Source organism: Arachis ipaensis, chromosome B5, assembly GCF_059453495.1.
Source record: "Arachis ipaensis isolate K30076 ecotype BB chromosome B5, ASM5945349v1, whole genome shotgun sequence".
NCBI lineage: Eukaryota > Viridiplantae > Streptophyta > Magnoliopsida > Fabales > Fabaceae > Arachis > Arachis ipaensis.
This window is the reverse complement of record NC_142440.1, coordinates 105428999-105454642: the sequence shown is the minus strand read 5'-3', so window position 1 is coordinate 105454642 and position 25644 is coordinate 105428999. Positions and strand designations below refer to the sequence as shown.

Sequence of the window (25644 nt, the reverse complement as noted above, 5' to 3'; positions counted from 1 at the left end):
AAACTATATCTAAAACCTAAAAATTGTCTGTAATTTGATTGATGATTGTTGAATGAATGATTGATGGATTATTTGATTCCCTCATTCTGCAGCCTCTATTCTGTGTTTCTGGGTTTGGATTTGGACAAAAAAGGAGCCCAAAAATCGCTAGGGGCGACTTCTGCAACTTTCTGCATGTGGCGTCCGTCACACGTACGCGTGGGTCACGCGTGCGCGTCATATGGAGATTTTTCTTGTCACGCGTACGCGTCAGTCATGCGTACGCGTCGTTTGTGCTCTGCTACAGGCACGCGTCCGCGTCGTCTATGCGTGCGCGTCACTGGCTTTTTCTTCAAAACTTCATTTTGTGCGTTCCTTCCACTTTTGCACGTTTCTTTTCTGTCCTCTAAGCCATTCCTGCCCTATAAAGCCTGAAAATACTTAACACATAGATCACGGCATCAAATGGTAATAACGGATAATTAAAATTAACATTTTTAAGGCTTAGGAAACATGTTTTCACATGTATCACATAATAAAGAAGGAATTGTAAAACCATGCAAATTATATGATTAAGTGGGTGAAGAATTGATAAAAAGCACTCAATTAAGCACAAGATAAATCATAAAATAGTGGTTTATCAATCTCCCCATACTTAAACAATAGCATGTCCTCATGCTAAATTCAAGAGAGGCAGAAAAAAGAGTGAAGGTAGAATGGTGGAATCTATGCAATGCAATCTATTCTAAATGCAAGCTATCTAAATGAATCATGCAATTATAATTACTATCCACCTATATATATATAAAGCTTACATGTGGCTAAATTGAGTCAAATTCTTCAAGGAAACATATATGCACAGCCAAAGGCTAAATTGTAAGGTCCCATATCGGTTGGGGAGGGGAACGAAGCATCCCTTATAAGGGTGTGGATACCTCTCCCTAGCATGACGCATTTTGATGAGTGAGTGTGGGGGGCTTCGGCTATCATCCCTATCGTCAAAGGCAAAATCATGAGGCCTTGTGTGCCAAAGCAGACAATATTATGCTAGCGGGTGGTCTGGGCTGTTACAGATGGTATCAGAGCCGAAACTAGGATCGATGTGCCAGCGAGAGCGCTGGGCTCCCTTAGAGGGGTCGATTGTAAGGTCCCACATTGGTTGGGGAGGGGAACGAAGCATGCCTTATAACGGCGTGGATACCTCTCCCTAGCATGACGTGTTTTGACGAATGAGTGTGGGGGGGCTTCGGCTATCATCCCTATCGTCAAAGACAAAATCGTGAGGCGTTATGTGCCAAAGCGGACAATATCATGCTAGCGGGTGGTCTGGGCTGTTACAGATGGTATCAGAGTCAGAGACCAGATCGATGTGCCAGCGAGGGCGCTGGGCTCCCTTAGGGGGGTGGATTGTAAGGTTTCACATCGGTTGGGGAGGGGAACGAAGCATGCCTTTGATGTGAGAACTTTTGCGTAGTTTAGAAATTTGCGGATAAATCCTTGTTGCAAGTATAGTATCTAAACCTTCAAAAGTCCTTTCATACAAACGTTTTGGTTGTCACAAGTAACAAACCCCTAAATAAATTGTTAACCGAAGTATTCAAACCTCAGGTCGTCTTCTCGAGGAACTGCAGGGACGTATGTTCTTATTATTGGTTATGGATATTATAAATTCGGGGTTTCAAGAATGAGGAGCAAATATGACAAATAATTTAAATAGCGACTAAAATAAATAAATACTGTAAAGGAAACTTTTGGCAAGGTATGAGAAATTGGAGGTCCTATCCTAGTTATCCTTATCAATGATAATGAGAATTGAATCTTAATTCCACTTTGTTAACCTTTACTAAGATAAAGGAAGGTCAAGGGATTAATTGGTTCGATCTTCAGATCCTATTTATTTCCTAAGAAAAGATTGGGATTATTGAAGTTCAATTCAATTAACAAAGATAACAATTATCAATCATGTTGAGTTTGATAAATCCTGAGTTACTAATTTCTTAACCAAAACCAAAAAGGAAAAAAGCAAATATACTGGAATAAAAATGTCTTCAGAGTAAAAGCAATAATAGCATAAATAAAAAAAAAGCAATGTTAAACTGAAATACCTCAAATAGCATTAATTCAAAAGAGTAATCTGTAACATGGAAGAATTCATAAATCAAATTACAAGAGTAAATAAAAAGGAATGTTGAACCTGATAAACAGAGATAATCCTGAAAGTGAATAAAATCCTAAATCTAAATCCTAATCCTAAAGAGAGAGGAGAGAATTTCCCTCTCAAACTAAATCTAATTCATGAGAAGTGAATTATGAGAGCTCCCATTGAATGGATGCATTCCTACACTTTATAACCTCTGGTCTATGCCTTCTGGACTTGGATTTGGGCCAAAAAGGGCTTCAGAAATCGTTGGGAGCATTTTCTACAATTTCTGGTGTGTAGCCTCTGTCACGCGTCCGCATGGGTCACGCGGTCGCGTCATTCGGAGATTTTCTTGTCACGCGGTCGCGTCAGTCATGCGGCCGCGTCATATGTATTTTGCTTAAGGCGCGCAGTCGCGTCAGTCATGTGGCCGCGTTGCTGTTGATTCGCGCTTGGCATGCGGTCACGTCGTCCATGCAATCGCGTGGATGCCAGTTTCTTTAGAAACTCCGTTTTGTGCTTTCCTTCCATTTGTGTATGTTTCCTTTTTCATTCTTTAAGTCATTCCTGCCTTAGAAGATCTGAAACTACTCAACACACTAATCACGGCATCGAATGGAAATAAAGGTAATTAAAAATAATTAATTTTAAAGCATAGAAAACGTGTTTTTCACATACATCACATAATAAGGAAGGGAAAGTAAAACCATGCAATTAATATGAATAAGTGGGTGAAGGATTGAATAAATCACTCAAATTAAGCACAAAATACATCATAAAATATGGGTTTATCAACCTCCCCACAGTTAAACAGTAGCATGTCCTCATGCTAAATTGATGACAGGTCATCTTAGCCTAGTTTCACTAGCCTTTTTCCTTTGTTTTCAATAGGTTTTATGCACTTTCTTGAGCAATAAGTAAGCCATTTGGGTGGAATTTCATGTTTCCTTAAATTCAATCAACCATGGATGAATTGATGCATTTTCATGAGTTTTGTGCCATAATTGCTTGAATTTCAAGAAGAAGAAGAACTCTCATGATTATAGCATAGCTTTGATGCAATTGTTGATTGATGATAGGTGGAATAAAGCTTGGAAGAAGGTTGAAGAAAAGGGGATAGCAAGGGGCAAGAGGAGGCACTCACGTTTGAGCTCAAGTTTGCCTTAAACTTGGACTCAAACGTGAGGAAGAGTGCAACCACACCCTGGAGGCACACCAAGTTTGCGCCAACGTTTGTCTCAAACATGGGGTCAAACGTTGGCGCCACAAGAACAAGCAAATGCACCCCTGGAACTTGGCAACGTTTGCGCCAACGTTTTGACTCAAAAGTGAGGTCAAACGTTGGTGCCATAAGAGCAAGAAAGATCACTCTGAAGCATGGCAACGTTTGCGCCAACGTTTGCCTTAAACGTGAGGTCAAACGTTGGCCACTTTTTAGCATGGAAGAGCACCCCTGTTTGATGGTTTAATTGAGCCACGTTTGCGCCAACGTTTGCCTCAAACGTTAGGCCAAACGTTGGCTAGAAGAGCTGCTTGGGAAGGGCCACGTTTGAGCTCACGTTTGACCTCAAACGCTGGCTCAAATGTGGATGACAGCAACTTGGCCGAGCTACATAATGCCACACACAAAGACGTTTGAGTCAACGTTTGCCTCAAACGTTGACTCAAACGTGAATGGTTCATGGTCCGGTTCACAAGTGGATTTCTTCCCAACACCAAGAGCAATCAACAGAGGTTATCTTCAATCCAATTCCATCAAGGCCAAGGCCCAAACTCAAGGCTCTAAGACCATTAGAAGAAAGTGTATAAATAGAAGTTAGTTTGATTTAGGAAGAACGTCATCTTTTACTTTTGAATTTACACCTCTTAGAGGATTGTTCTTACTGTAACTTGGATGCTGGAGGAGAATTCAATTCTCTTCCTCTTTGATCTTCTCGTTTCCTTTACTGCAATTCTTTCTTGAGTCTTGGGTATTGAGAATTGAGGAAATTCTGTCTCAATCTCACCTTGAGATCTCTTTCTGTTTCTTTCACTGCACCATTGGAGAATTGAGATTTGAATTCAAGTTTTCTTATTGTTTTGATCTTTAATTTGTTGCAATTGATTTCTGAATTGGATCAAGGAAGGTAGTGAGATCTAGACTTAATTTTCTAGTCTCTTAACCCCTGAGATATGAAATTTCCTTTTAATTCTTCTGTTGAACGCTTCTTCAAGCCAATTTACATTCTCTGTTTGAGATCTACTGCAATTAAATTCATCTTTTACTTCCCTGCTTGTTGCAATTTACTTTTCCTTGTTTAATTTCTGCAATCCCAATTCCCAACTCTTTTTATAATTCAAGCAATTTACATTTCTTGCACTTTAAGATTCAGCCATTTACATTTCTTGCAATCTAAGTTTCTGCAATTTACATTACTTGTTCTTTAAGACTCAGCTTATTTACTTTCTTTGCTCTTTAATTTCCTGCAATCTACCCCTCTCTCTTTACATTTCAAGAAATTTAGTTTCTGCAATCACAAATCACTCAACCAACACTTGATTCGCTTGACTAAATCAATCACTAAACTAAAATTGCTCAATCCTTCAATCCCTGTGGGATCGACCTCACTCATGTGAGTTATTATTACTTGATGCGACCCGGTATACTTGCCGGTTAGATTTGTGTGTTTGGAATTCGTTTTCCAAAAATACACATCAAGTTTTTGGCGCCGTTGCCAGGGATTGAATTAGATTGACAATGATTAAGTGAAGTGGAGATCTAGATCAAGCACTTTTTCTTTTCTGTTTCTTTAACTTTTGACTAACACGCTAATTGTTTGAATTTTTGCTCAAGCTATCTAAAACTTCATTCTAGCAATAGATTGAAGTTTTCCTAGTTTCTCTGGCTTTGTGTGATTCTTATGCTTTTGCTTGTTGAATATATGAGAGAAGCAATTTTCTTTTATTAATCTTTCAAGCCTATCAACTATTTGATACATTGTGTCAGCTAATTTTCTGATCACATCTTGGGCATGAATATATTCAATCTTCATTTGGACAGTTTGTGATTGTGCAGATCATGGAGGGAAACTCAACGAATTCCAGTAAGCAGGGGAGTAATATTCCCACCTTAGATGATAATGCAACCCACAATTTGGAGCACCCACTCATCACCATGAACGATGTTGCTCAATGGTTTGAAGCTTTCCCACAAGGAAGTATCATCGGATGGGAAGAACTAATGAGTGAACACCTAGTCAAGTTGAAACCACCTCAGGGAATTGTTAAACCAAAGGCAGAAGTACAACCATTCACACAAGAGAAGGAAATTAAAGGTGTCCGTGCAGTCATGAACCAAAACAAGCAGATGCATCAGCAGACTCTGCAACAACTAGAGATAATGGTTAGGAAAATCAATGAGCTGCGAACTGCTGTAGTAAATGCATACAACCTAACTCAAAACTCACATGGTTGGAATCAACCTGAAAAAGGTTTTGGAACAATTGACCATGAGCAACAAAGTTATGAGCGATTACACTATCCAAACAATACCGCAAGTATGTTCCAACACAAGTCTCAAGGTGATGTGTACTACCCGCCCTGGAGAACTCATTACAACTGGAGGAGGAGTGAGCACCAAAATCAAGGACCAAGGGATTTGATGCCAAGGCATCTTAGGCTAGTTTCACTAGCATTTTTCTGTTAGTTTTAGTTGTTTTATGCATTTTCTTGAGCTTAAAGTAACCAAGAATAGTTAAATGAATAACAAAGCAATGAACCATCCAAACAGTATGATTTTGATGCAAATTCCATGAGTTTTTAGTTATATTACTTGAATGCTATGAATGGAAAATTCTTATGAAATTTTGCAAGACTTTGATGCAGTTGTTTGGATGATTTCAGGAAAGAAGAGGCTAGGCAAGGAAGCAACAAAAATCAATAAAGGAAGCTTGAATATCACATATGGACTTTAAGTTCCAGTTTAAGCTTAAACTGGAGCTTAAACGCCAAAATCATGAAAGCTGAGGAAAGGAAGGAAGTGGCGTTTAACCTCCAGTTTAACCTTAAACTGAAAGTTAAACGCCAGAAAGGGGAAATGCACCAGGGAGCCATTTCCACGTTTAAGCTCCAGTTTGACCTTAAACTGGAGCTTAAACGTGTTCGACCAAGTTTTCTCCTCCAGGGTTGTTTTCTCCATTTCCACGTTTAAGCTCCAGTTTAACCTTAAACTGGAGCTTAAACGTGTTCGACCTCCAGGGCTGCCTTTCTCCCCTTCCACGTTTAAGCTCCAGTTTAACCTTAAACTGGAGCTTAAACGTGTTCGACACCTCCAGGGCTACCTTTCTCCCCCTCCACGTTTAAGCTCCAGTTTAACCTTAAACTGGAGCTTAAACGTGTTCGACACCTCCAGGATGGCTTTCTCTATTTCCACGTTTAAGCTCCAGTTTAACCTTAAACTGGAGCTTAAACGTGTTCGACCTCCAGGGCTGCCTTTCCTATCTCCACGTTTAAGCTTCAGTTTAACCTTAAACTGAAGCTTAAACGTGTTCGACTACGTTACCCTCCAGGGCTGCCTTCTTCCATTTCCACGTTTAAGCTTCAGTTTAACCTTAAACTGAAGCTTAAACGTGCCTCCACAAAAGGCATCACTGGAAGTGTCTGGCGTTTAAGCTGCAGTTTAAGCTTAAACTGCAACTTAAACGCCACTATTGGAAAAGGTTTCTGGGCCAAAAATATTGCAGTTTAAGTTAGCTTTTGAGCACAAACATTAACTTAAACTTACTCTGGTATGAAACCCAATTGAATATCATGGTTTATGGGATTGGGCCTGAAGGATTGATGAGTCTGGAATTTCAATTTGATGAGTCATGTGTCATTACTTGATTATCACTAAGTTGGCTCAATGAATGTTACAGAATGTGGATCAGCAGCCTCATCAAGATTATGGATCATAAACCCAAAGCAAAAGGAAAGCAGGGAGAGGCCTCAAAGCCCAAGAAACACAACAGAAGCTCAATATAGAAAGTGTATAAATAGGATAGAATTTAAGTTAGGAAGGACTTGGACCTTTTCATTTTTGCTAGTTTTCATACCTTTGTAATTGAATTCAGAGCTATGATTCACTAAACCCCTTTCATTGGGTTAGGGAGCTCTATTGTAATTCAATGAATCAATAATAGTTTTATCTTCTTCTTCAATCTTTTCTCTTGAATTTTGTTAGAAAGCTTCTCGATCTAATTCCATTGGGTAGTTGTCTTGGGAAAGAAACTACCCATAATTGGAATCCTTCGGAACCTTGGGAAAGGAATGGAGGATTCATGCTAGAGAAGCTTTCTCACAGTGAATTGGATTGGGGTTTGGATGGATATTGTGACATGTAATCCTACCAAATTGTGGTTCATGAAACTGTGTGGTATAATCAGTGATCGAGCATCATCTCTTCTTATGAACATTTAAACCAAGGGATTGGGAATTTGTTTGTTTTTAGAGAGAATTGGTGAGCCAAGGGATTGGGATCCAATCATATAAGATTGCCAAGCAAAATTCAATGAACGCATTGGTTGAGGAAGAGATAAACATGTTTTGATTCGGAGATCTCAATATCTCCTATAACCCAATGAATTCCCCATTTCTGATTTCCACTTTCTCTTTACATTCTGCAACTCAATTCATGCAATCACCCCCATTCCCTTTTAATTTCAGCAATTTAGCTTCTGCTCTTTAATTCATGCAATTTAAGATTCCGCCATTTCAATTTCTTGTCATTTACGTTTCCCGCCAATTTTACATTCCGCAATTCTCATCTAATTCTTGATTCCGCTCAACTAGACACACTTCTAATCCGAATTGCTCATTCAACCAATCCTTGTGGGATTCGACCTCACTCTATTGTGAGTTTTTACTTGACGATAACCGGTGCACTTGCCGGAAGGAATTTTGCCGATCGTGCAATTTCCTAAATCGTAGCATAACAAGTTTATGCGCATCAAGTTTATGGCGCCGTTGCCGGGGATTGGTTTTCGATTGATAATTCTCAAATTGGAAGTTAACTAGATTGAGCATTTTTTTTGTTTTGATTAATTCAGTACAAGTTACTTGTTGAATTTTAATTTCTGCACTCTGTTACATGCTTTCTTTCCTTATGCCTTTAAATTCAAGCAACTAACTCACTGACTCACTAACTGTTTGAATTAATTCCTCAATTGCTCTAACCATACTCTTCCATTAACCAAGAGTATTTCACTTGTTTGTTGCCTGTGCTGTGTTCTTGTATGACAGGTAGGAGAGGAGAGACATCAACTCCTCCATATACCGAACCAGAGAGGACCCTTCATAGACTGAGAAGGGAAGCAAGAGGGAAGAGAATACTGGGAGAAGAAGAATCTGAAGGAGAATCTGAGGACAATTTTGAGGAAGCTTTAGATCTCAACATGGATAGAGAAGTTCACAACCATGAGAGAGCTGATGGAAACAATGCCATTCCTGAGAGGAGGGTTCTTAGTTCATACATAAACCCAACCTCTGGGAATTGTGGTAGCAGCATTCAGAAACCACCCATTCAGGCCAACAATTTTGAGCTCAAACCACAGCTAATATCACTTGTGGAGAATCATTGTTCATTTGGTGGGAGTGCTAATGAAGACCCAAACCAACATCTCACAAAATTCCTGAGAATTTGCGACACTGTGAAGTCCAATGGAGTCCAGGAAGATGCCTATAAACTGCTTTTGTTCCCATTTTCACTTAGGGACAAGGCAGCCAAGTGGCTGGAATCATTCCCAAGGGGGAGCCTAACAACCTGGGATGAGGTGGAAAGCAAGTTTCTGGCACGTTTCTACCCCCCACAAAAGGTCAATAGGCTTCGATCTGAGGTTCAGACGTTTAGACAACAAGATGGTGAAACTCTCTACGAGGCATGGGAGAGATTCAAGGATTTGACAAGGAAATGCCCACCAGACATGTTCCATGACTGGGTGCAATTACATATTTTCTATGATGGACTCTCTTATGAATCAAGGAAGGCTGTAGACCATTCATCAGGAGGTTCATTAAACAGGAAAAAGACTGTGGAAGAAGCCATTGAAGTGATTGAGACAGTGGCTGAGAATGAGTACTACTATGCATCAGAGAGACACAACACTAAGGGAGTCATGGAGCTGAACCATGTTGATACAATTCTAGCCCAAAACAAGGTGTTTGCCAAGCAACTAGCAGAGCTCACCAGGAAATTAGAAACAAAACAAGTGGCTGCAATACACACACAAGATCAAGAGGAAGAAAGCACTGAAGGAGGTGATTGGGAAGAGGCCAACTATGTGGGAAACCAACAAAGGCAATCATATGATCCACATTCCAACACTTACAATCCAGGATGGAAAAACCACCCAAACTTTGGGTGGGGGAACCAACAAACCCAACCACAAAACCACAAACCTTACAACCACAACCAACACAATAATTCCACATACCAAAACTCTAACCAAAGATCATACCAAGCCACACAAAACACTTACTCCCAACCATCATATCATGGCCAAAATAATCAACCTACCCAACCTAATCCGAACCAACAATTTCAAGATCAATTAAACCGGATAGAAGGAATGCTGGCACACATGGGTCAGGACATAATTGAGTTCAAAAGCTTCAGGGATGATGTGAGATCTACCTTAAGAAACCATGGTGAAAAACTCAAGAGGATGGAGTCTCAAGTAGGAGAGCTATCTCAACAGGCCCCCAAATCAACTGCAGTGTTCCCTAGTGACACAGAAAAGAATCCTAAAGGGGAACAAAAGAGAGTAAGATGGGAAGAATGCAAAGCCATCACCATATTGAAGGAAGTCTCAGAAGAAGAAGGAATTAGACCCTCAGAACAGGAGCCAGAAATCTTGAAGGAAGGTGTGGAAGAAGCTAAGCAGGAAAGTGAAACTGAGCAAGCCAAGGAACTGCAAAAAGGCACGATAGAAACATACCAACCAAAAGCACCATTTCCTCAGAGGTTAGGAGGAGGTGAAAAAGGGAAAACCTATTCAAGGTTTTTAGAGACATTTAAGTCTCTCCATATCAATATTCCCTTTCTTGAGATTCTCCAGCAAATGCCTACACATATCAAGTATTTAAAGGAATTGTTGAGCAAGAAAAGAGTTTTGAAGGGAGGACAAACGGTAACAATGAACAAAGAATGCAGTGCCCTCATCAAGAAGGACACAGTCTCTAAGAAAACAGACCCAGGAAGTTTTCATATCCCCTGCATCATAGGGGAAACAAAAAATGACAGAGGATTCTGTGATCTAGGAGCTAGCATAAATGTGATGCCTCTAACTCTTATGAAGAGGCTACAACTGAATGAGGTGAGATCCACGGATGTAATCATACAACTGGCTGACAAAACTCAGAAGCAAGCTGAAGGGGTAGTTGAGAATGTGCTGGTGAAAGTGGGAGATTATTATTTCCCCACAGACTTTGTCATTTTGGACATGGAGGAAAGCTACTTACACCCTATCATTCTGGGCAGGCCATTCCTAGCCACTACTAGAGCGCTCATAGATGTAGAACAAGGAGAGCTAATTCTGAGAATACATGATGAACAGCTCATTTTCATAGTTTTCAAACCTGCATCTGAGCCTGAACCAGAACCTGAAAAGCCTAAGGATGATAGTAGCCATCTGTGTTTGGAGGAAAGTAATCCAGCAGCTGAAACTCTAAAACAGTCCTTGGAAGGCAAACAAGAGTTGCAAGAGTTAAAGCCACAAGAATCAATGGAAACAGATCAGAAGGATCCTCCTGGCATAAGGGTCAATGAAGAAATCCTCAAGAGAAAGGGAAGAATGGTAGGGAAATTGCCAAGAGGGTGGAGAAACAAGAAAATTCCCACTGAAGGTTTTTCTCCGGGAGATAAAGTGATATCAAGTCATTATCTGCCAATCCCACCTGGCCTCAAAACCATTCCTTCCCAGCTCCCTCAAGTGTTCACAATCAGGAAAGTTCTTTCGATGGAACATTTAGAAGTCATGAAGGAATCAAATGGGGACATTTTCATAGTGAGAGGAGAAGACATCAAGCACTACAATCCACCCTAACAAGGGACAACCGTCAAGCTAGTGACGTTAAAGAAGCGCTTCATGGGAGGCAACCCATGTTTTAGTATCCTTACTCTTTATTGTTTTGATTTACATCTAATAAAGCATGGTTTCTTATGCATGAACTTGAATCCTCAAGACAACTGTTGATAAAGTGCACTAAACATTGCATGCAAATTACAATTGGTCTCTAAGTTTGGTGTGCCTGAAGGCACTCCCAAATCTTATTCAAATTGTATTCAATCTTTCATTCAAGGTGCACGACCAAACATTAAGTTTGGTGTTCCTTTTGAACACAGTTAATGAAAAGCAAGAAGTTCCTCTGGATTTAGAAATTCATGACAAGTATACCATTTGCATGTTTTAATACTTTGATTTCAATAACTTTAAGTAGTAAAATTGTTTAGGATCAAAGTGCCAAAGTGACTAGGATTTATTAGAATTATGCACATTCATTAAGGACAACCAACATGGATTTCATGTCATCAGGAGACATTACCAAACACTAAGTTTGGTGTCCAGTAATAAGTGTACATACATACAAAGGTCACGGCTATAAGCTCAGGAGAGACAAGAGGACTTTCACCTAAAAATGATGGATATGCAAAGGAACTTTGAATCAAGATTCTTAGATCTGCAAAGGGAACAGAATTTACACTTACAGGAATCCTTCAGCCACATATGCCAACACCAAGATGCCAATGTCTTGGCAATCAAGGAAGCCACCACTTTACAGAATGCAAGATACTCAGTCCAAGCTGATTACAACATCAGTTCGCAAATCAAGCTTAACTACATAGGGGAACATTTACACAAGATGGACCCAGCATTCCCAGCTTTTGATGAGTATTTCAAAGGGAGGAAAGAAGGAGAAATAAACAAGGCAATGATCCTTGAAAAAGGAGTGGAAGAAACAATGAAAAAGGCTGGATTCTGGAAAAAGCTCATAAGAAAAGACAAAGGAAGTTCAAGTGGTCAAAAAGGGGTAGGAAGCAAGAAGAAGCAGGATCCCAAGAATCAAGAAGAACCAAGCAATAAATGAGAGGTGGTCTCTCTCCTTAATAATCAAATGATAATTGGTGAATTGTCTTTATGAGCTTTCTTTCATTATAAGTCATTTAAGTTTTAATGTGAAGTCTCTAGTATGTTTGTCTGTTTATTGCTTTGAATAAAGTGAATGCCTAGATGTTTGGATATAACTTCACCTTCTTAAACAAATGCTTGCCATGCTTGTTCTGTTTCCAAAAATAAAAGAAAAGTTTGAACAAAAGTAACTTGGCTCAATTAGTGACAAATCAAGTAGAATTAAGTGGTGGTATGCATGCTTGATTGTTTAGTCAGATCACTGGAAATAGAGTGTAGAATTATCAATTTTTTTTGTGAAGAAATTGAAAACTGTCTATGGATCTTAATGAATAAATGTCTTTGGCCATGAAAAAGAAAGAAAAAGAAGAAGAAAAAGCCACTGAAAAAAGGCAACAAAAAGCAAAAAAATTGAGAAAATAAGCTAGGCACCAATGGTTTGAACTTCTGAGACAAATGTCTGTGGTGTTTATGTATTAAGGATATGCTTGGATGAATAGGTTCTGAGGAGTGTTTCAACACTTGGTAACTTGGGTTAACTAACCCGGAATTATCAACCAAAAGTCCATTATCAAGAGAAACCTAAATACAAAACATTTAGTCACACAAAGAGGTGCTGGACACCAATGTCTCAAGAAGAAATGTGAACTAAAATGCCTGGAGTGGATATGTGTAGTGCACTGATAAGAAAAAAAAAAAAGAAAATGCCAAAGGCTTGTGCAACACATGACACTAAGCAAACAAGGAGCAAAGGAGCTCTAAGAAAAAGAAAAGAAAAACAAAGAAGAGAAAAGTGCCAAGGACATAAGAATAACAAGAGGCCATAGCAGTGTTTGATGGATGCAATGAAAAGTGATAATCTTACCTGATAAGAATGAAAAAGTGATGCTGCAACTTTCTGCATAAAACCCTTCTGATGAACTTCAAATGCTTGCTAATATAGCCAATGTAATTGCTTTCTGTTTCATACTTTCTTCTCAAATAACTCAGGACTTGCTTAGGGACAAGCAAGTATTAAGTTTGGTGTTGTGATGCCAAGGCATCTTAGGCTAGTTTCACTAGCATTTTTCTGTTAGTTTTAGTTGTTTTATGCATTTTCTTGAGCTTAAAGTAACCAAGAATGGTTAAATGAATAACAAAGCAATGAACCATCCAAACAGTATGATTTTGATGCAAATTCCATGAGTTTTTAGTTATATTACTTGAATGCTATGAATGGAAAATTCTTATGAAATTTTGCAAGACTTTGATGCAGTTGTTTGGATGATTTCAGGAAAGAAGAGGCTAGGCAAGGAAGCAACAAAAATCAATAAAGGAAGCTTGAATATCACATGTGGAGTTTAAGTTCCAGTTTAAGCTTAAAATGGAGCTTAAACGCCAAAATCATGAAAGCTGAGGAAAGGAAGGAAGTGGCGTTTAACCTCCAGTTTAACCTTAAACTGAAAGTTAAACGCCAGAAAGGGGAAATGCACCAGGGAGCCATTTCCACGTTTAAGCTCCAGTTTGACCTTAAACTGGAGCTTAAACGTGTTCGACCAAGTTTTCTCCTCCAGGGTTGTTTTCTCCATTTCCACGTTTAAGCTCCAGTTTAACCTTAAACTGGAGCTTAAACGTGTTCGACCTCCAGGGCTGCCTTTCTCCCCTTCCACGTTTAAGCTCCAGTTTAACCTTAAACTGGAGCTTAAACGTGTTCGACACCTCCAGGGCTACCTTTCTCCCCCTCCACGTTTAAGCTCCAGTTTAACCTTAAACTGGAGCTTAAACGTGTTCGACACCTCCAGGATGGCTTTCTCTATTTCCACGTTTAAGCTCCAGTTTAACCTTAAACTGGAGCTTAAACGTGTTCGACCTCCAGGGCTGCCTTTCCTATCTCCACGTTTAAGCTTCAGTTTAACCTTAAACTGAAGCTTAAACGTGTTCGACTACGTTACCCTCCAGGGCTGCCTTCTTCCATTTCCACGTTTAAGCTTCAGTTTAACCTTAAACTGAAGCTTAAACGTGCCTCTACAAAAGGCATCACTGGAAGTGTCTGGCATTTAAGCTGTAGTTTAAGCTTAAACTGCAACTTAAACGCCACTATTGGAAAAGGTTTCTGGGCCAAAAATATTGCAGTTTAAGTTAGCTTTTGAGCACAAACATTAACTTAAACTTACTCTGGTATGAAACCCAATTGAATATCATGGTTTATGGGATTGGGCCTGAAGGATTGATGAGTCTGGAATTTCAATTTGATGAGTCATGTGTCATTACTTGATTATCACTAAGTTGGCTCAATGAATGTTACAGAATGTGGATCAGCAGCCTCATCAAGATTATGGATCATAAACCCAAAGCAAAAGGAAAGCAGGGAGAGGCCTCAAAGCCCAAGAAACACAACAGAAGCTCAATATAGAAAGTGTATAAATAGGATAGAATTTAAGTTAGGAAGGACTTGGACCTTTTCATTTTTGCTAGTTTTCATACCTTTGTAATTGAATTCAGAGCTATGATTCACTAAACCCCTTTCATTGGGTTAGGGAGCTCTATTGTAATTCAATGAATTAATAATAGTTTTATCTTCTTCTTCAATCTTTTCTCTTGAATTTTGTTAGAAAGCTTCTCGATCTAATTCCATTGGGTAGTTGTCTTGGGAAAGAAACTACCCATAATTGGAATCCTTCGGAACCTTGGGAAAGGAATGGAGGATTCATGCTAGAGAAGCTTTCTCACAGTGAATTGGATTGGGGTTTGGATGGATATTGTGACATGTAATCCTACCAAATTGTGGTTCATGAAACTGTGTGGTATAATCAGTGATCGAGCATCATCTCTTCTTATGAACATTTAAACCAAGGGATTGGGAATTTGTTTGGTTTTAGAGAGAATTGGTGAGCCAAGGGATTGGGATCCAATCATATAAGATTGCCAAGCAAAATTCAATGAACGCATTGGTTGAGGAAGAGATAAACATGTTTTGATTCGGAGATCTCAATATCTCCTATAACCCAATGAATTCCCCATTTCTGATTTCCACTTTCTCTTTACATTCTGCAACTCAATTCATGCAATCACCCCCATTCCCTTTTAATTTCAGCAATTTAGCTTCTGGTATTTAATTCATGCAATTTAAGATTCCGCCATTTCAATTTCTTGTCATTTACGTTTCCCGCCAATTTTACATTCCGCAATTCTCATCTAATTCTTGATTCCGCTCAACTAGACACACTTCTAATCCGAATTGCTCATTCAACCAATCCTTGTGGGATTCGACCTCACTCTATTGTGAGTTTTTACTTGACGATAACCGGTGCACTTGCTGGAAGGAATTTTGCCGATCGTGCAATTTCCTAAATCGTAGCATAACAAGTTTATGCGCATCAGGATTTCAACCACAACAATCCCAACTTCACAAACCAACAAAAACATCACCATACCCACAACAATCATTACATACCATCACAACACCCACCCTTCCAACCCACAACACCCCACAACCAACCAATCTCACAAGACTCGCAAAGGATCACCAACTTGGAGATCTTAATAGAGAGAATGATGAAGCACCAAGAAGAGACAATGAAGAACCAGGAAGCCTCAATCAGAAGAATTGAGAAGCAAATGCAACAACTGGCTAAGCACCTTGCAGAAATGGGTGAGAAGAGGGCTATGGGAAAAGAATCCCTCATCCAGGATGAGCATCACAGAGCAAAGCCTTACTTAGGAGGACAATGGGACAAGGAAAAAGAAGTTTAGAATATAAACTAAACAAGCACAGAGGATGTTAAGCTACTGACAATAAAAGAGCGCTTGTTGGGAGGCAACCGAACTGGAGGTAACTTTCTTTTCATATCTATTTCAATAAAAAGGTTAATTAGTTTTATTTATATTGCAAGAAGCTAAGTTTGGTGTTGCACACCAAAACAATCTACGGGAGAATGAAGGATTTTAAGTTTGGTGTTCCACCAAAATCCCATCATAAAATATATTCTCACCTTCTGCATAATGCTAGCTTCAAGCATTTAAATAAACTAGTTAACTATTTTGCTGTTTCTTTGTTTTCAGTTTTATTACTTTTAGCGAAGAAAAAGAGTTTCACATCTGGTTAATTTGATGCACAAGGACCATTGGCAAGGTACTAAGTTTGGTGTTCCCACACCAAAGTAAGTTCAAAAGCCCACAAATAACTCATGCATGCTAACCATTTTTCAAGTGCTTGGGAACAAGCAACTTTCAATATCATTGCAGGGGATCATACAAGCTTTTGGAAGAATTAAGCATCGTCGACCAAAAAGAGGAAAAAGGAATATAAAGACCAGCAATAATGATGATGAGGAGTAAAGCAAGAAAACTTCAAAGGTTGTATTGTTAAGTGATTAGTTTGCATCACTGTTATGATTGAAAGTGATATTATACCCCTATCTGTCCTTCTGTCTAGTATAGTTTTTTTTGCAATTCAATAATCAAGATGCTTGATCATTTACAACCCTGTACTCTCCAAACTTGTTTGCACTCAATATTTCAAAAATGCATCACATGAAAGTTCTTTGAAAATAAGGATTGAGGAATTAAATAATTTTGAGGCAAGCAAAAGATTAGGAGAAGTGGTGGTTCTAGTTGTATGATTATGCATTGAGGTTGCATGCTTATGAAAACTTGCATGGGAGCTCATAGGCAGGACATAGAGTTCAAAGAAGTATTGTGGAGATTTTCAAACATTTATTGATCCAAGAAGCAGCAAACAAAAGAAAATAAAGAAAGTATAAAAACAAAAAGAACATGGCCCAAGGCTCTGAGCATCAATTACTAGGCAGAAAAGAAGAAAGAAACAAGAACTCAAAGAGTTATTATCCTAGTAAATGCTTGTGGTCGAAGTGTGTCAAAGAGAGAGGCTTGAGCAAGTAAATCCTAAGGGGTGCTTTAACACCTAATACCTTAAAACCAACTGGTTTAGGAGTATTGATTGAAAGCTTATCTAAAGAGCCGCTTTGAGACATGACACTTAGAGTCAAGGCCAAAACACAGAAATTATAAGCTGCTTCAAGGTGATTACCTATAGAGAGATCTCCATGATATCATTTGTATGAAAGTCCTAAGACCTAAGACTTCCAAGATGTAAGGACTAGTAAGCACTGAAATCCTTGCATGAGCATGTAATTTAGAGTTCACCCCACTGTCACTTAATCACTTCACTCACAGGACACTACATGTTATTCTTCAACTCCATTCTGATTTAAAGAACCTTTGAGCATAATTCTTTTCTTGCTTGGGGACAAGCAAGCTTTAAGTTTGGTATTGTGATGACAGGTCATCTTAGCCTAGTTTCACTAGCCTTTTTCCTTTGTTTTCAATAGGTTTTAGCACTTTCTTGAGCAATAAGTAAGCCATTTGGGTGGAATTTCATGTTTCCTTAGATTCAATCAACCATGGATGAATTGATGCATTTTCATGAGTTTTGTGCCATAATTGCTTGAATTTCAAGAAGAAGAAGAACTGTCATGATTATAGCATAGCTTTGATGCAATTGTTGATTGATGATAGGTGGAATAAAGCTTGGAAGAAGGTTGAAGAAAAGGGGATAGCAAGGGGCAAGAGGAGGCACTCACGTTTGAGCTCAAGTTTGCCTTAAACTTGGACTCAAACGTGAGGAAGAGTGCAACCACACCCTGGAGGCACACCAAGTTTGCGCCAACGTTTGCCTCAAACGTGGGGTCAAACGTTGGCGCCACAAGAACAAGCAAATGCACCCCTGGAACTTGGCAATGTTTGCGCCAACGTTTGACTCAAACGTGAGGTCAAACGTTGGCGCCATAAGAGCAAGAAAGATCACCCTGAAGCATGGCAACGTTTGCGCCAACGTTTGCCTCAAACATGAGGTCAAACATTGGCCACCTTTTAGCATGGAAAAGCACCCCTGTTTGATGGTTTAATTGAGCCACGTTTGCGCCAACGTTTGCCTCAAACGTTAGGCCAAACGTTAGCTAGAAGAGCTGCTTGGGAAGGACCACGTTTGAGCTCACGTTTGACCTCAAACGCTGGCTCAAACGTGGATGACAGCAACTTGGCCGAGCTGTATAATGCCACACACGAAGACGTTTGAGTCAACGTTTGCCTCAAATGTTGACTCAAACGTGAATGGTTCATGGTCCGGTTCACAAGTGGATTTCTTCCCAACACCAAGAGCAATCAACAGAGGCTATCTTCAATCCAATTCCATCAAGGCCAAGGCCCAAACTCAAGGCTCTAAGACCATTAGAAGAAAGTGTATAAATAGAAGTTAGTTTGATTTAGGAAGAACGTCATCTTTTACTTTTGAATTTACACCTCCTAGAGGATTGTTCTTACTGTAACTTGGATGCTGGAGGAGAATTCAATTCTCTTCCTCTTTGATCTTCTCGTTTCCTTTACTGCAATTCTTGCTTGAGTCTTGGGTATTGAGAATTGAGGAAATTCTGTCTCAATCTCACCTTGAGATCTCTTTCTGTTTCTTTCACTGCACCATTGGAGAATTGAGATTTGAATTCAAGTTTTCTTATTGTTTTGATCTTTAATTTGTTGCAATTGATTTCTGAATTGGATCAAGGAAGGTAGTGAGATCTAGACTTAGTTTTCTAGTCTCTTAACCCCTGAGATCTGAAATTTCCTTTTAATTCTTCTGTTGAACGCTTCTTCAAGCCAATTTACATTTTCTGTTTGAGATCTACTGCAATTAAATTCATCTTTTACTTCCCTGCTTGTTGCAATTTACTTTTCCTTGTTTAATTTCTGCAATCCCAATTCCCAACTTTTTTTTATAATTCAAGCAATTTATATTTCTTGCACTTTAAGATTCAGCCATTTACATTTCTTGCAATCTAAGTTTCTGCAATTTACATTACTTGTTCTTTAAGATTTAGCTTATTTACTTTCTTTGCTGTTTAATTTCCTGCAATCTACCCCTCTCCCTTTACATTTCAAGAAATTTAGTTTCTACAATCACAAATCACTCAACCAACACTTGATTCGCTTGACTAAATCAATCACTAAACTAAAATTGCTCAATCCTTCAATCCATATGGGATCGACCTCACTCATGTGAGTTATTATTACTTGATGCAACCCGGTACACTTGCCGGTTAGATTTGTGTGTTTGGAATTCGTTTTCCAAAAATACACATCATAAATCCAAGGTAAAAAGTAAGGTTAAAGTGGTAGAATGTCATGCAATGCAATCTAATCTAAATGCAACTACCTAGATGAATGATGCATCATGAAATTCTAATTTTTATTTACTTGAATGTAAAGCTTGCATGTAGTTAAATTAATTCACATTCTCAAGGAGTCATGTATATATATAGCCAAGCCTTAGATAGTGATAAAGTGCCTTTACAATTGACATGGGAGAGAAAAACATTTTAAAAACTTGCAAGACAACTAACAATTTAAACAGAGATAAATGTTAATGAGCTATTGAACCCTCACTAGATTTTGTGTTTACTCTCTCATCACTCAGTGTTTATTAGGTTAATCACTCTATTCTTCTTTTTATTCTTACTTTCTATAACTTTGTTCTTCATCTAACCTATCAACAATCATAGAATATAGTCATACCAAAAATCATGAGGTCTTAAGTAAGGTTGTAATGGGGCCAAGGTAAAGGTAAGGGTATATGTATAAGGCTAAGTGAGCTAATAAGTGAATCCTTAATTAGTCTAAGATCTCACCTAACATACATACTTTCTAAAGCAAAGCTGCTTTACCTATTTTCCCATATTTTCCCACTTTGATGTTACATGCTCATGCCTCAATATTTATTTTTATCCCATGTGCATTGCTTTATTTGCATTTGGGGGATCCTTTGGTGTCCCCTTTATTCACATATTGAAATTTTTTTTTAATGCACATGGTAATTTAATTTCTTTCACATGAGCATGTTTCCCAAAAATTCTTATTTTGAAACATCTTTATTCTTTTTCAACATTCTACCCTTTATTTCTATCATCCATGTTCCCAATAGGTTTCCCCACATTTAAACAATTACACAATTTCTATCTTAAGCTAACCAAAGATTCATCTTGGGACTTCTTTATTTGTTTTTCCCACTTAAGGCTAGTAATGTGGTTATAAAACAAGAGGGGATTTAAAGGCTCAAGGGGGCTAACAAGGGTGATGTAAAAGGTAGGCTATTTTGGGATAAGTGAGCTAAAATCAAATAATGGCCTCAATCACTCTCCTGGTATGTATCTACATTCTATAATCGGACATATAGATTAAAACAAAGTAAAGAACACCAGAATATAAAAGAAGGGCGGAACACACAGGAATAAAAATTATGGTTTGAATGTAACCATACAATTAAGCTCAAAACTCATAGGCTATGTGTTCTCTAACTCAAAAATCATTTATCACTTATGTATGTCATGCAGGTTTAGTTAAAAATTCCCATTATTCTCAATGTAAAACTTATATTGAATGGCTTTAAAGTTCTAGTGTTTCTCCTTGATGAAGTATTGTTAACTAATATGTAATGCTATATATACAAGGTGTGGGTTATTTTGATTCTGTTAAAGTCTCTAGTTTACTTCCTTTTTCTTTTCAATCTATTCTGAGTTATCTTATGCTAAAAAGGGTAAACTATACTAATCAATCCACAATTTCTATAACTAGTAAGTTAGAATTGCAACTAAGTGGCTAATGAACTAAAAATACAAAATGCAGAAATAGAGTATAAATACATGAAAATATCAATGTATAAGTACTGCAAAATAGAAATAAAAAAGAAAAATACAGAAAAAATAGCAAAATAAATAAAAAGTGTATGTAGTGGTTCACCAAAAAAGAACACCAGAGATGGCGACCTCCCCACACTTAAAATGTAGCATCGTCCCTGATGCTCAGTCAAGCAGGGTGTGAAGGGGTGTCATCACTAGAAGGCTGAGTAGCTGGAGTCTCTGTGGTGGTGATCTGAGGGTCTGACTGCTGTGGAGAGGGTGCTGACTGAAGAGGGATCTCAGGGTCTACAGCCTGAATCTAAGGCGGAGCCTCCTGATGGTGTGCTGCCTGCTGGGTGCCTGCTTGCTCTGCCTCCTACTATGGGTGGGTCTCTACCTCGGGCGCATCCGCCTCCTCCTCAGATGCCTCGGATGGTGTGTCAGGCTCGGAGGGGATGTCGCCAGATCGTATCATCAGCTTCAGGTGCTCATAGCGTCGCTTGTTGCGACGCTCCATCTAGTCAAGCCATCGAAACAGGCGGTGCACTAGATGATAGATGGGCTCTGGGGCAGGTAGAGGTGCAGTGGTGGAGGAAGGTGTAGCTGTAGAGGAAGAGGGTCCGACAGATGGTGTGGCAGTGTCACCAGGAGCAGTGAAGACTAGAGGTCTGTAGCCCAAGGCCAGAAAGTTCCTGCTGTGCGGGATGATCTTCTTGCGTTTTGCAGCAGGTGGCCTCTCATCAGCATCCTCCCAAGGCACGTCAGCTCGACGGCCTAGCTGTGTGATCAAGTATGGAAAGGGAAGAGTGCCTCGGACGTGGACCCTGGCCATGTAGAACCGGATAAAGCGTGGCAGGTACAGGTCCTTACCCTCCATCACACACCATAGGAGGGTGATCATAGCGGCAGGTATATCGGTCTCATGAGTACTCGGCATAATGAAGTTGCTAAGTATCTGATGCCACAGCCGAGCCTCATCATTCAAGTATGCCCGCTTAATTCCCTTAGTCATGGTGGTGTTCTGACCCATAATCCAAGGAACGATCGGGTCAAGGGCTATCCGGGCCTTGACTGCATCCCAATCAAACTTCAGAAAGCGCATGTCTTCCTCAGCTTTCTGATAACCATCTGGCTGATCAGATTTAGGCAGAAGCTTCAGAACCTCTTCTATTGCCTCTTCAGTAACCAGAATCTGCTTACCTCTAAGGTTCACTGCATCTAGGGAGGTCTTGAAATAATTGCAGTAGAATTCTCTAACCCAAGATGTATTGACCTCAGTCAGGGGTCTCTCCAGGAAGAACCAGCCTCTTTGTTTGATCTGATCAGAGGTGTATTGCTGGAGTTCTCCTGGGATCTTCAAGGTCCTTTCCAGGTATGGGTTCCTGGAGTTTGCAAACACCGGATACTTCAGCTCACTGTATCGGTTTGCAAACTTCACTAGGTCATTAGCAGGGAGCAACTGGTCGGCCTTCTCCTGCGAGGTGAAGTTTTTCTCCCGCCAGGAGGCATCATGCATGAGATCTATGATAGACAGAGAGGATTCTCCTCTTTTACGTTTGCTAGTGATAGCCTTTTCTTTTCCCTTTCTATGGGTATCTGACATCCTGAAAAATAGAAAACCAGGATATATAAAAAAAGAGGAAAACAAATAGGCAAATAGTCAAAAGAAACACAAAGTGGCAAAGGAGAATTAGAAGGGGGTAAATGAGTTAAGTAAATGTGCATTAAGGATTGTATAGGAGTTAAAAGTTCGAAAGGAAGAATGCACAATCCAAAATATAATTGAATTCATGTTAAATAGAAAAATTATCATTATGCCATGGTTAGAGGGTTAAAAGAAAGTGAAAGAAAAGTAGAGGAGAAGTTTGAAAGGTTAGGTTGGTTAGAATTGAAAAAAATGTTTAGAAAGTTAAAATTAGGGAGTTAGTGAAAAGTGGGTTAAAGTAAGTGGCATAATGAAAATGTTCCAAGTAACAAGGATTCGCAGGTAGGGACTATAAGTAACTCATAACCAAACAAGGAAAACAGGTTGATGCTGAGTCAAATAGATATAGAGAAAGCAAAAATTGGAATCAAACATCAAAAATGCAATATACGAACCAGGAAATCAAAGAGAATAAGAATGCATGCCTGGCATTCATGAATGGTTTGGGTAAAGTAGAGGAAAGCAGATTTCAAAATTTCAAAACCAAAACATGAATGAAAACATTTTACAGAAATTTGGGCAGCATTCCGGCTAAAATTGGATTGTCCCGGAAAATAAACAGCAGTCAAATAATTCATATGAATTAAAAATAAAGCTTGCAATTACATATAAGGAATATAATCATGAAAATGTAGTGTAAAGAGCATCATGAAATAAGAAATTACAGCATATGAACAAACATCACAGCAACAGCAGAATTGCAAATTTGAGAAAACAGAAACATGAACAGTGCAAGTAAACAGGCCTAAATCCACTAACCACATCCTAGGCTACCTAACAACCTAAAATCCACTACAACATGCATATCTAACTAGCCTAAACATGAACATAAACATAAAATAATAAAATAACGACTACGGATAGAGGGGGCGTTCGTCGGAACCTGGTAGGCCGAATAAGGAGAGTGGACAGAAAGGGGGCTGGGGATGGTGGTAACGGCGTCTGGTGCAGCGGCTGGAGGTGGTGGCACGGCTGTTCGGGGCGGGGGGAAGAAGGGTTGGCTAATGGGGTAGGGGGTAAGAGGGGAAGGGAGGGGGTAGGTGTGTGTGTGGCTGATGGGGGTGGTGCGGCTGGGACGGGCGACGGCGGTGGGTGGTGGTTGTGAAGGGGGCTGTGGCGGAGAGGAGGGGAGAAGGAGAAAGAAGAAGAAAGAAGGGGGAGGAGGAAGGGGGGTCGGTGGCAGCGGCGTCTGGGGGTGGCGGTGATGGTGGCTGGATGGTGGTGGTTGGATTGGAGGGGAAGAGAGGGAGAAGAAGGTTTCAGGGGGGCGCGACTGATAGGGTTCGCGTGGTTTGGGGGTTATAAATTTGAATCCACGCGGCCGCATGGGGCACGCGGTCACGTGGCTTGAGCAAAATGGGGGGGGGTGACGCGATCGCGCGGATGACGCGATCGCATGGAATGGCTAAAAGAGTGAATGACGCGATCGCCTGCGGCATGCGATCGCGTCGCTGGGATTTGTGCTAAACGCACGAATCCAGCGTCGTTTCAGCGCAACTCTCTGTCTCCCTTGGGGTGTTCGTGCAATCCATGCGACGCGGTCGCGTCGCTCACGCGGTCGCGTGGGGTTGGCATTGTGCAAGTGACGCGATCGCGTGGGTCATTTGTGCGAAACGCACAATGGCCGCATGATTCCAGCCTAACTTTCTGGACGTTGGATCTTTATGCCGATCTCCAGGTCACGCGGCCGCATGGATGACACGGTCGCGTGGGTAGTGTTTTTCGCAATATGACGCGATCGCATGAGTGATGCGGTCACGTCGCGCACCTCCTTTTTTTTATATGCAGTATGCAGAATGTAATGATTAATATAAATGCGATGCAAAGTTCCAGGTTCAACATTATAAAATAAAATAAAACTTGAAAACAAGCAAAACGAAATAAAAATTGAAAAATGAACGATCATACCATGGTGGGTTGTCTCCCACCTAGCACTTTTAGTTAAAGTCCTTAAGTTGGACATTGGAAGAGCTTCCTGTTATGGCGGCTTATGCTTAAATTCATCTAAAATCTCCACCAATGCTTGGAATGCCAATAGCCTCCGGAGTCCCAAACTAGGCATGTAAAGCTCCTGAGCAGCTTCAAACAAATTTTTAGGCTCCCGGAATGACGAATGTCGGAATAGATTCCAGGATCCCAAACTTGCTTTTAAATCCGCCTCCGTCTTGATCTATATTTTTCCATCCGGGTGGTTTAGAAAGTAGATTCTTACCATGGTGACCAAATGTTTTCCGAGATCCATTCGATTGAATATGATACCAATCCGTGCACTTCAAGTTGAAGCATGGAACCTTATTGAACCTTGTGCACCAGCTCTGAGCACGAGCCATTTCCCTCTTACTCTTAAAGCCGCAGAGAGCTCTAAGCTGGCCATCTGTTTCAAGCAAACCGTATTCAAGTGAAAAAGTAAAGTTAAAGGTTAAGGATTGTACCCACTTGAAGCTTGTATTGGGTGGTAATGGCCTTGGGGAAGGTGTTTCCGGTGGTTCTGTAAGTTCTACTCCCTTGTGCTCTTCTGTGAATTCCTCCACTTCTTTGCAAGGTTCTTCAAATGCATCTGTGTCCTGGTCAAAGTCTTCTGTGTCTTCCTCATCACTCGAGTCATAGATTGGAGGTTGAGAGAAATCTACCTCTGCATCATCTTCGTATTCATTCGGGAAAGATTCTTCGATCTCGGAGAATTCACTTGCGGATGCAAGTTCATCACTAAGAGAACTTGACTTGTGACTATCATCATCAAGGGAATTTGTGTCTTGGGTTATTCCGTCTAGTTCTTCATAAACGACTTGCCTTGGGGATTGTGCACTGTCCTCCTTAGCATTATCTGTAACGTCCTTGACGGAGTTCTCTTCAGCTCTGAATTCCCATGGAGATTCAGCATCTCCTAGATCTTCAACCAACTCTTCTTCTTGCGTAATGACAGCTCCTTTTACTTGTTCTAGTACAAATTCATTCCCTGTCTTGTCCACTGGAGTTTCTAGTAATTTCTTCATGCTACGCTCTTCGTTAGAT

General features: G+C 40.0%; 1 non-coding gene across 1 annotated transcript; it reads right to left on the bottom strand.

Moving 5' to 3' along the window:
• Positions 1 to 8955: 8955 nt before the first annotated feature.
• On the bottom strand, positions 8956 to 9059 carry LOC148565257 (small nucleolar RNA R71). Its single transcript, XR_015885348.1, has one exon. It is a non-coding gene; the product is annotated as a small nucleolar RNA R71 (small nucleolar RNA).
• Positions 9060 to 25644: the final 16585 nt, after the last annotated feature.